This window comes from Condylura cristata, unplaced genomic scaffold (assembly GCF_000260355.1).
Source record: "Condylura cristata isolate star-nosed mole 26May11 unplaced genomic scaffold, ConCri1.0 scaffold00032, whole genome shotgun sequence".
NCBI classification, from domain to species: domain Eukaryota; kingdom Metazoa; phylum Chordata; class Mammalia; order Eulipotyphla; family Talpidae; genus Condylura; species Condylura cristata.
In genome coordinates this window covers 18,229,549-18,240,767 of record NW_004567133.1, presented here as the reverse complement: position 1 = coordinate 18,240,767, position 11,219 = coordinate 18,229,549, and the positions used below count along the sequence as shown (strand labels likewise).

The window sequence follows — 11,219 nt, the reverse complement described above, 5'->3', positions numbered from 1 at the left end:
CCCATTCCCCACTCCACCCCCACAGAATGTCTCTGGTCTATGGTTGTTCATTATTTTTGTTATTTTCTCGCCTGGTCCATTATACTCATGGCTGTATATTTTTATCCAAACTAAATCTTGTGTGCCTCAATCTGTGCATTTCATGGATGTCCATTTTGTCTGAGTTAAAAACAAATTCTTTAAAAGCATGTTCACAAGTCAGGGCAGCCAACGCCAGCCTGTGGGTCCCCTTTGTTTTTGCCAATAAATGTTATTGGTGCCAAGTTACACCGGTGTGTCTACACATTGTTTTGTACTCGACCAAGTCCGGGAGTCTAGACAGCAAAGCCACCAGTGTTTACTCTTGTGAGAGTTTACTACCTCCTGTTCAAGAGTAGGTGTGTAAAAGCAGGGGTGCTGACCGGGAGCGTCCTGGGCAGAGGCCTGCCCTCTGTCCACTCCCCAAGGGCTCTGATCTGGAGGGCCTGCATGGGCAGTGGGCAGTGTGCAGACAGAGCCCATCTTTCCAGAGTCACCAAGGCAGTAGGGGCCACTCTCTTGCAGGGGTCTTCTCTGGGGAAGTCGGTTCTAGGAGGTGAGAGGAAATTCGTTTGCGTCCTATTACAAAGCCACCTTCCAACTGGGGTCAAGGCTCCAGTGCTCCCACCAGAGCCTCCCCCAGCCCCATCCAGCCTCGCTCTGCATGTGGCCCTTTGAGAGGCTAAAGATGGGGGCAGGGGTTCCCCAGGCACCTTCCTTGCAGCCTGGAGGGTAATGACACCTAAGAAGCTTTCCTTAGAACTGATCTGGCTGCCTAATGAGTTGAGCTGGCTCTTTAATTAGTTTCTAGAAGTCTGTATTTTCGTCATTCTTTTGTTTTGTCAAATGGAAGTTTCACCTGCTTTACTCCCCAAAGAAGCTGTGAAGACACCTTTGTCCTGTTCCCTGGGACACTAACCAGGTGCCTTGCAAGGTGGGGTTTCATGATTGTGGGCGACTTTTCTTTTTGAGTTTTTATCTCATTGTTTCACATGTATCATTCACTCTGAGCTAGTTGATTCTTCTTTCTTCTTTTTTTAATCTCTTGGTTGTTAATTTTTATTGAGTTAATATTAGTTTACATCGTTGCATTCGGGAGTCAAGTGTAGTTGCTGTAGTGCACCCACTGTTACAGGGCAGGGAGAGGGGCACCAGCGGACCCCCAAACCTGCCTGCTCTAAATAGGTCCTGCCATCCGCCGCATCAAGACAGGACATAAGAGCTTTTATGGAGAGGAACTTTAATACAGTATGTGTGCAGTACAGAAAAGACAAAGAATATAGTTTCTAAATCAAACACAAGGGTTCCCTGTCTCCTCATGGGTAAAAGTCCACCCAAGAGGGACTGGCCCAGAGCAAGGCCTGACAGCCTGTCACAAGCCTAAAGCATCTTCTGGCCGGGACCCACAGAAAAGGGTCAGACAGGGCCAGACAAGTCTGGGAGGAAAAGAGCAACATCAAAATGAAGATAAATGCTGCCAGAGCGAACCTGCCCGGGGGCCTCTCACCCACATCTGCATCCCCCAGTCCAGGGCCAAGAAGCAAGGGCCACCTCTTCACCTGTCTCTGCTCCATGCGCCCCCAGGTCTCCTTCTGGCCTCCATCCTGTTTCCTTCTTAGACTCCTCCTCTTCTCTCCTTTTCTGTGCTCAGCTCCACCCTTCTCCTGGGTGGGGCAGGGAACCTGGAACTTCCCCTTTTCCTGGGGGACCCTGTTCCACCACCACCAGAGCACCCAGGACCCCGCCTTACTCCACTGCGACCCTCCTGGCTTTGCTCTTCCCTCCTCCCCTCCCCCTCCCCCTCTGGATTCCTCAACTTGATGATCAGTTTTCCTGGGTTAGATTTTTTTTAAAGATTTATTTATTTATTCATACAGAACTGGGGTACAGGCCAGAGATGTGGAGGGTGAGAGGATTCACCAGAGACAGAGTGGGGAGCAGAACAGGCAGATCCATGAAGTACACTGCTGAGGGGAGCAGCGGGCGGGTCAGGAGAGGTCTGCCGCGCCCTGGGGTCACCTCCGGGGCAGGTGGGGATCTAACTCATGTGGAAGTGGCTTTAGATTCTCAGTGCTGTGCTTTAACCCGCTGCGCCACCAGGGAGGGCCATTCCTGGGTTAGTTTTTAAGTTTGGGTTTATCCGTCCCCTTTTGAGTCTCTAGTTCCCATTAGACCGGCACCATCTTGTATCTGCCTTTCTCCTTCTGACTTACTTCACTCAGCATCACTCTAGTGGCTCCATCCTGTCACCACCGGGGCATGCTTTGTCTCTTTTGATGGCTGAGTAGGATTCCACTGTGTCTGAACACCACATCTTCTCGGTCAAGTTGGCTGTTTCTGGCTATTTATGTTCTTTCCCTTTCCTGGCTCCTGCTGCAGCAAACACGGGGAGCGGTTTCCCGTCAAGTCACGTCTGTATTGTCAGGTGGAGTCCCAGGAGTGGGACTGCTGGGCCATCCAGGAGTTCTGCTCCCTGGGAGGTAGCTCTGGCTTACGGCTCCGTGGATGTGCTATAAGTTTCCACCTCTTCACATGTGTGTTATCCCACTGCACCCCCAAAGCATCAATAGCTCCCACCACTGTCCCTCCCTCATGCTCTCACCTCCCGGGAGCCCGATTCTGCTGTCAGATCCTTCACAATGTCTTGTCTGCGGGAGGAGGAGGCGTCCGGACGCCAGGGCCCCTTTTCTGCCGGCGTCACCCCTCGTCACCTCGCGCGCCTCACGCAGTGATGGGGCCGCCTTCTGCCACCCACCTGTGTGGCTGTGGGGGCTCCACGGGGCTCCTCCGGGTAGACCACGAGGCTCAGCGGCACCGCCTGCCCCCCGGCTCTGCCTGCCGCTTCCCCTCTCCAGCCCTCAGCCCCACAGGCCCTCAGGGGGAGCCCACGCTAGTGAAATGACCCCCATGCACCCTCTGAGCTGTCCCAGTCTCCGCAGCCAGCATCCGTCTGGGCGGAGCTGCCTGGGCCCCGGCCTGGCCCCGGGAGCCTGCTGCCTGCTCGTGCCCGGGCGCCGTCTTTTCCTCAAAGGTGGGGAGGCCCCGTTAAAGCCCACAAGGTACTTCAGTCCCTACTTCAAACCTGTGGGGAGCGTCCTCCCTGGTCTGCAGGCGCACACGCCTGGCCCCGGGCTCACACCCTTCTCCATCTAGAGCCCTGCGGCTGTGCAGGTGCCCGGGCTTCTGCCACAGACCGTTGCCATGCTGTGCGCTCCACTCAGGGTGAACTCGCAGGCGGCACGCACACCCACACTCAGACTCTGGCACACACACACACACACACCTAAACTCACACACACTCGGACTCAGTCACACGCGCTGGGACTCACACAGTCACTCACACCTAGACTCACACAGTCACACTCACTGGGACTCAGTCATACACACCTGGACTCACACACAGTCACACTCAGACTCAGCCACACTGACACTCAGATTCACAGCCACACACACACTCCCCTAGACTCACACAGTCACACACAGTGGGACGGACTCAGTCACACACACCTGGACTCACAGGCACACACAACTGGACTCACAGTCACACCCACACTCAGACTCAGTCACACACACACCTAGATTCACACACAGCCGGGCTCACTCACAGTCACACTCACTCGGACTCACAGTCATACACACACCTGGACTCACACACAGTCACCCCCACACACTCACAGCCAGACACATACATTCCTACTCACATTCACACACACACTCAGAAACTCACACACACACAGACACACACAGGGCCACACACACATGCGCTCACACACACTCCCCTAGACCATCCCAGCGTGTCCTCACCTACCACCCACCGACACTCACACGCCCTTGCTAACCTAGTCTGGTTACAACCTACTGTCTCAGCGCGCAGCTCAACTTTTTATTTACTAATTTTAATAATATAATGAGCACCCAAGAATGCGTTGTGCAAACCAATAATTAGAACCCTGACACTAACTGTATCTATTTATGTGCTCTCCCCAATCACATCCCCCTTCCACCTCAAAATAAATCCAACCCCAAATCTTGTGCTGACTCTTCCCGTTAATTTTTAATAGTTTTAGCGATATGCGTGCCCGAACAATGTGGTATTTAGTTTGCGTTGGGTTTGGTTGCATCAGAGGCAAAACTAAATCCTGTGATGCGTCAGTGGCACTTCGGTTTTGCTTTTGCTAAGTATTACGCTGCTTGTAGTCTCCTGGGACTTGGGTCCCCAGCAGCCAGGGGTGGGGAGCAGGGAGCAGAGGGGGAGGGGCCAGTGGTGGTGGGATGTTGCGCTGTGGGCGGAGATGACACACGTCCGTGGGGTGGAAGCCTTGCTGGCCTCAGTACACTGAGGAGACAACAGAGGGTATTGAGGCAGCCGCCCGCCCCCCGCCCAGGGCTCGAGCGGGCGCAGCCTCCAGCTCGCTCTGGGAGAACCCCGGGTTTCTGCTGCCCCTGAGGATCTTTACCGCTGGCAAGGAAACTTTCCCGAGCGTGTTCACAAAGGGCACTGGGTGCGCCGCTGTGGCCTGTGCGTCGAGGCGAGCAGGGGGCTGCTGAAACACCCCGCTGCTGGCTGTCTCATCTCTGGGCCCTTGGAGTTTCAGCAGAGTCACAGAGGGGTGACATCCTCCGAAGCACTGATTCTGGGAGCGGCAGTTTCCAAAATGCCGCTTTTCCCCACAGCGGCACATGCTGGGGCCAGTTTCTTCGAGACCAGACCAGCTGCCCCTCCTCTTGGCTTGTGCCCCTCGGCTGAGAGCAGGGAGGGGGAGACCCCCTTACTTGCTAGCTTTGTTTAAACACCTGCACCCCTAAACCTCGCACAGCGTTTGCTATGCTTCCCGGTAGTCGCAAGCTGGCGCTTGGGACCATCCGCCTCGGCTCTGCACGCACCGGGCCCGGCTCAGCTGTCCCTTAGCCCTGCACCGACCCGCCGTTGCCGCCAGCCTCTGCCTGACAAACAGCGCTGCAGGAACGCGTGCCCTGCTAGGGACGGCGTCTGGCCGCTGCTCCCGGTGGGAGGGCTCCCTGGCCTCAGGCGGCGGTGATGCTGCCACCGTGGACAGGCTGCCAGTGGCCTGGGCAGTGCGCGCCCAGTCCCACCTGCCTCGGCACCCAGACTTTCCTTGACGAGTGGCGCAGTGGCCCGGGCCGGCCCCCGAGGCTTCCAGAGCCCAGGTGTAAGTTCTGAGGCTCCAGAGGAAGATCCCAGGGCTGATCCAGCTGACATCCGTGCAGTGACCATCAGGCCTTGACCTGCAAAGGGCACAACGAGTGGTGATTCCCGCTCATGTCACGGAGCTCAGCTGGACGCTGGGCCACGGAGGCTGACAGGGACCCGCCGCCGGCCTCTGCGTCTCGCTGCCCGTGGGGCAGGGTCGGGGAGCCACCGGGGCGCTCTCCAGACCAGCATCCTTTCGAGGCCTGGGGGAGGGCACCCGACTGGCTTGTTGGGTGTGAAGTGGATCAAAGCGCTCATCCCCGTGCTCAGAGTGCAAAGGTATTTAGCGAGAAGAAACTTGCATCTTGGTGTGGATCGATCAGGGCGTCTGACAGGACATGGAGACAGTCAGCGCGTGGCTTGTGGATAACGGGGAGGGATGGCGAGGGGGTTGGTTTGAACGAGGAGACTAACAAGTGTGGCTGGGGAGGGTGATGGACGTGACATACTTTTGACCTTCCTGACAACAACTGGGGGTGCTGTGTTGGCCAGATGGTTGTTAAGATAATGACAATGAGTCTGTTCAGAGAAGGGGTATGAGAGCCAGCAGCGGGGGTGGGGGGGGGGGGGGGGGAGGGTGCTTTGTGGGGGACAGCGCCTGGCAGTTTCTGGTACCTGCTTTCCCAGCCCCCTACAGGCACAAGGCCGCCAGGAGAGCGCCCCCTGGTGGCCACACCTGGACTCGCCCATGCCCGCCCTCTGGGTGGCAGGTAGGCCAGTGTCCTGTGTGTCCAGGGGAGATCTGTTTAAGGACTGGGATAAGCGTGCAGAATCTCGAGGTCAGGGCTGATGTCCCCGTTTGTTATGGTGTCTATTTCCTTCCCATCCTTTAGATTCCCTGGAAACTCCCCATTTTTAGGAATGCCCGAGTCTATGCATTTCTGCAGAGCTCAGGTCTAAATTAATTGGATGTAAATTATACATTTGCAAGTAGTATTCTCGAAAAACCTTTCTGGGGCCCACAAAGACAACATGCACAAAAGGAAGTGATGATGTGTTTTATTCATAAGGAAGCCATTCTCTTCAAAATTCATACGCAGCCCCCCAAATGCCTAACACTCCACAAGCCCACATGTGTCCCGCTGTCTCTCCACACATGGAGAAATACTGTTCCTTTTAATCAAGTGAGTTTATTTTGCAGTGAAACCTTTTGTCTAATGTTGAAAAATAGTTGTGTTCCTTGGAAGCTATTTCAGTTTTCTGAAATGATCATTTTTAATCATTCGCCTAGCAAAACAATTCACCAAGCAGTGGAGGATAACGAACCATAAAGTTTAATTTGCCTTTTTAATTGAGTTGTTAATGAGCACCCCTCCACCGGTGGAAACTCCCAACTTGCTTTTTTGATTTGCTTCTGATCCGAGACGTTCTAAAGAATCTAATCTATCATATGTCCTCTGCCCAGGTACTTTCATGAATCACATCAATAGGTGATTAGTTTCTAAATCTGCTGACGCTTCAACACGTGCATACAAATTGTGGTCAGTGTCCCACCCCTCAGGGCGGGTGAAGGCCTAAGAATACCTGCCATTTTGATTCCTACCACGTGTCAGCCGCTGCAGTGTATCCTTCGAGGACACTGCTTACTCCCCAGCACGCTGGGCTGGAGACCGACCTCCACTTGATACGCGAGTCAGCAGAGGTGCGGGGAGGTAGCGCTTTCTCCCAGCTCGTCAGCTCATCCGCACGAGGCTGCAGTTTGCACCAGACAGTGTAGCCGCTGGCCTCCAGGTCACCCTTTGAGCCCTGTGCCGACTCTCAAGATCCTGGGTGTCAAGTCGCCCTGCGTTTGAGTTCTTTTTCTATTTTCAGAGGGTTGTTAAATCAACCACATGCTGTTCAGAACCAGGTTCATGGGTGTGAGGTGTGGGGAGCAGAGCCCTGTGTCCAGGAGGGCCTGGTGCTTTACTGGCCTTCTGTTGCTGTTTTGACATCCAAAATAACTCCCAATGAGAGGCCCATATTTTATGGCTGCCCTGAGTCCTACAGACAGTAGCTGGTCATCAGCTTATCAGGATGAGACTGAAGCGCAATCCGTCGAAGCCTGGTATCCTTATTGTTTCAATATTTACATTGCCTTCATGATTCCTTTCATATTTGTGTTTGATACGATTCACATATTCCCTCTCCTTTGAAGTTTCTGTGGGCCGGACTTTGTGCTCCAGGCGGAAACTGCAAATCCTCCTACTTCCTAGCGAGGGAAACAATAGTGCTTCCATTTTGCAGGAATGAAATGGAAACACTTGAGAGCGGGTCTCTTGCTTTGTGATTTCTGGGCGTGACCCTGACCGCTCTGGGATTTGTCTCAGGCTCCGAGGGCTTGCTGGTCAGCTCCGGGTTATCTGCTGGTCACACACCGGAGCCTGGCCTCACCCCCTCCCCGCGCCGCTGGCCTGGGCGGCCCTGCCTGGGTCATCACTGCGGACGTGCCAGCAGCCTTAAGGCACCATCTTGCCCGCCCCCCACCCTTGCCCGTCAGCTACTCAACGCCTCGTCATTCCCTCCCAGGTCTTTCTCCTCTGCTCTCTTGAGCTTTCTTTATTCCTCTTACTGTCAGGTTCCAACAGCCTCTTCTTCAATTTCATCCCATTTACTCCACCACACAGTGGCTGCGTGCTGATGCACTGGCGGCAGAGATGGAAGAGAAGTTGGGGCCCCGGGGCTCTCTGTGTGCTGAATGTCCCTTCCGCCCCCTATAAGTTGGAGCCCCAGCCCCCGGGACCCCAGGAGGTGGCCTCATGCGGAGACAGGGTCCTCACGCAGGTGAGCAGGGGAACTGAAATCACGACGGCGAGCGCTCATCCCACGTAACCCCGCGTCTGTAGAGCGGCGCGGACGGAGAGAACGCTGTGTGAAGACGGCTAACGCCGCCACAGGCACGGGACGCCCGCCCAGGGGTCCCCGAGAGCTGCCGGGACCTCAGAGGGAGGTGCAAGACAGACCCTCTCTGGCCGCGGAAGGAGCCAAGGCACACACCTCGAGGCGGGCCTCGGGCCTCCGGAGTCCGCGAGACCCAGCCTCTGTGCTGCAGAAGCTGCCCAGCTCCGAGCTCTGGAACTTTCCAGCACATCTCTCTGCCCCTCTCCGACTCCCCACTGCACACCCACTTCTCTAAAATCCAGCAGAGGGTCCCCCCCTGGTGGCTTAATGGGTGAAAGCACAGGTCTGTACACGAGTCCCTCCCGGCCAGGGAGACACCCCAGGGCACAGCAGACCCCTCCTGTCTCCCGCTGCTCCCTCCGCAGCGTGTTTCCGTGGATCCACCTGTTCTGCTCCCCGCTCTGTCTCTGGGGCGTCCTCTCACTGCCCCTGCACCTCTGGCCTGTACCCAGTTCTGTATGCATACATAAATAAATCTTTAAAAATTAAAAAAAAACAAAACCAGCGAGAGAAGACTTCAAGACTCTGTTGGCACTACAGATGTCTAACTCCTCCAGCAAACGTGGGGGCCTCCCAGGATGCCTCTGAGAGCGGCTGTGGAGGAAAGGGACTCGGCCTTATTTGTGTGTGTGTTTGGGGGGGGGCAGCATGTCAACCAGGCAGGAAGAGCTCATTTGCTGAGGGGTGACTGAGCGGATGCATGGAGTAGACGGTGAGAACGAGCGAAGGAGGAGCTGTGTGAGATCCCCTCGGTCATCTCTGCCACCTCCTTCTCCTTGCCCTGGGCCTTCCTGTCCGTGCACAGCCACCTCCGCTGGGCCCCACTTCTGCGCGTCATCCTGGACCTCGCTCCTGGTCAGTGCTTATTCAGTCAACATTTGCTAAGTGAGTAAATCAATTAAAGATAGATCTGGGATAACAGAGCTGGACGGAGCATCCACAAGCCCCTGCTCCCTCATTTCTGTCCAGGCAACACTCTGACCAGGAGTTACCTCCTAAAATTTTTATTTACCAGACGCTCTTCTGGAGTTCCATGGAGGAGAGTGGGACCGGCATCAAGTGCATTGAAAGTTGAATTGCAGGTTGCCATGGCAACAGAGTTGCGTGTTGAGTTTTCTGTCTGCCCGTGTTTTAATGAAAACATATGCTTAGCCATTATAGATGGGCTTGTGTACCAGAGGAGACGTGCTTTATCTTAACATACTATTATGTTCATAAGTTAGATGGATGGTCCAAAGTGTTATTTCATCAAATCACGGTCCATTATTGCGGCTTCTTAGCAGTAAGTGAGCCCAGAGCTGACACAATGAACGCTGCCCTGGTTTATGGAAGGAAACGTCTCTCCAGACTTGTTTTTTGTTTTTTTTTTTTCCTTTTGATATTAAGAAGTGGCTTTTTTATTTTAGTCAAAGAATACTTATCTGAAGTATTCCAGCAGATCTGCCTGTTAAGCACCTAAGTGATTGCATTCTTGCTTGGAGGTAACTGTGCCCTGAATCCCGTGTGCATCCCGTGAGCTGCCAGCCGTTGTTAGAGAGCTGTGAGGAGTTCGCAGCCTCAGGGTGACGGTGGCTGCAGTGGGGAGGTGTTCGCGCCCTGCTGCACAGACCCTGGGGTGTCCTGGCTTCCAGCTGAGGGGGGGCTGGACAGACTCCTTGTGCTGTGTCCACAGAAGGCCACGCCATGGGAATCTCAGCCTGGACTCACTGTCTATGTCACGTCGGGGGAGTCCTTTTGGTCACTCTCTGAGGGTCCCTGGAGGCCGTGTCCTCTCTACACATGGGGCCCTGATGTTGGTCACGTAACGACGAGACAACATCGTTTGTGGCTGCTCCTGCTGTTTCTGCTGACTGACCTTGGAGAGCTCTCGCCACGGATCCCCGCTCAGCAGTCCACACTGCACACACACAGGCCAGTTTCACGTCCCCTGACCCAACTCCAGAGGTCAGGACAGGCTAGAATTCCGGCCACGGCTCTGTAGAAAGGACCTGCTGACCTGGCCAGCGTCCCGCTCCTTCCTGGCCAGTGCCCGGTCTCTGCAGGCGTCACCCGGGGCCACGCTCAGCCGTGGACTCTGAGGGGCTGGGCAGTAGCTGCCTCAGAACCCTGACGTGTGAAGCCAGGGACGTGTGGGCTGGGAAAAGCTGGGCTGAAGAAAAATGGGAAGGGCATCCACGGCCTTATTTCTCCCCGCCACATGTGTGTTCTCAGCAGCCCGGGATCAGCTAGGCCTAAGTCTCCCATGAATTAGTTAATCTTACATTAATTAATTACATTTTTTAAAAAAAATAACAGATTGATGAGATGAATTCACATACCAGGCTTTTTCTTTTTCTTTATGCACAGAAGTGGGGTGTAGGCCAGAGATGCAGGGGTGAGAGGACCCACCAGCAATAGCACGGGGAGCAGAACAGGTGGCTCCACTGAAACACACTGCTGAGGGGAGCAGCGGGGAGACAGGAGGGGTCTGCTGCGTCCTGGGGGCCCCTCTCTGGCCGGGGATTGAATTCGTGCTGCAGCAGTGACAGTGCTGAGACAACCCCTCAGCCACCAGGGATCCCCCCCACACCAGTTGTTCCTGCTTTTACAAATGGCTGCACCAGCCACTCGATCCCTCTGCTCCCAGCCTGGATGTTCACCTCTTCTCCCTCGACTCATCAGCACAAGCTGAGGTTCCACTTTCCCAAGGGGACTGCAGACTCCCCACGGCTGGCCTTCCACGCCACTGCCCTTCTCAGGCCTCCCCTGCCGTGCGGTCCTAGCCCTGCCTGGTGATTCCCGCCGCCCACAGTCCCCCTCAGCTGCCGCCGGTCTCATTTCTGAGTCTCAGCTCAGCCTGTGATGCCCTCTGCTCCCTGTGCTTCAACTTCTTTCCTGTCATCATTCTCCTGGGACTCATGCCAGCCTCAGAGCTTTCTCCTCTCCACCCTCTTGCTCCTCCCCCAGCTGCTTGCCTGGATGGCATATTATTCTGAGGCTCACGTCCAGCTTGACCTCCTTATAGGAGGGACACCCTATCGAACTAGAGCCAGAGGGCCTCTGTTTGTGTGCTGCTGCCAAGCCAGGTGCCAGTGGAGAGGCGGTACCATCACCAGGTGCCAGTAGAGAG

The 11,219-nt window shown here is 55.1% G+C and overlaps 1 protein-coding gene across 7 annotated transcripts in view; it reads left to right on the top strand.

Moving 5' to 3' along the window:
- RBFOX1 (RNA binding protein, fox-1 homolog (C. elegans) 1) overlaps nt 1-11,219 on the top strand; it is a 1,380,973-nt gene that overhangs the window by 207,780 nt on the left and 1,161,974 nt on the right. The window lies entirely within an intron of this gene.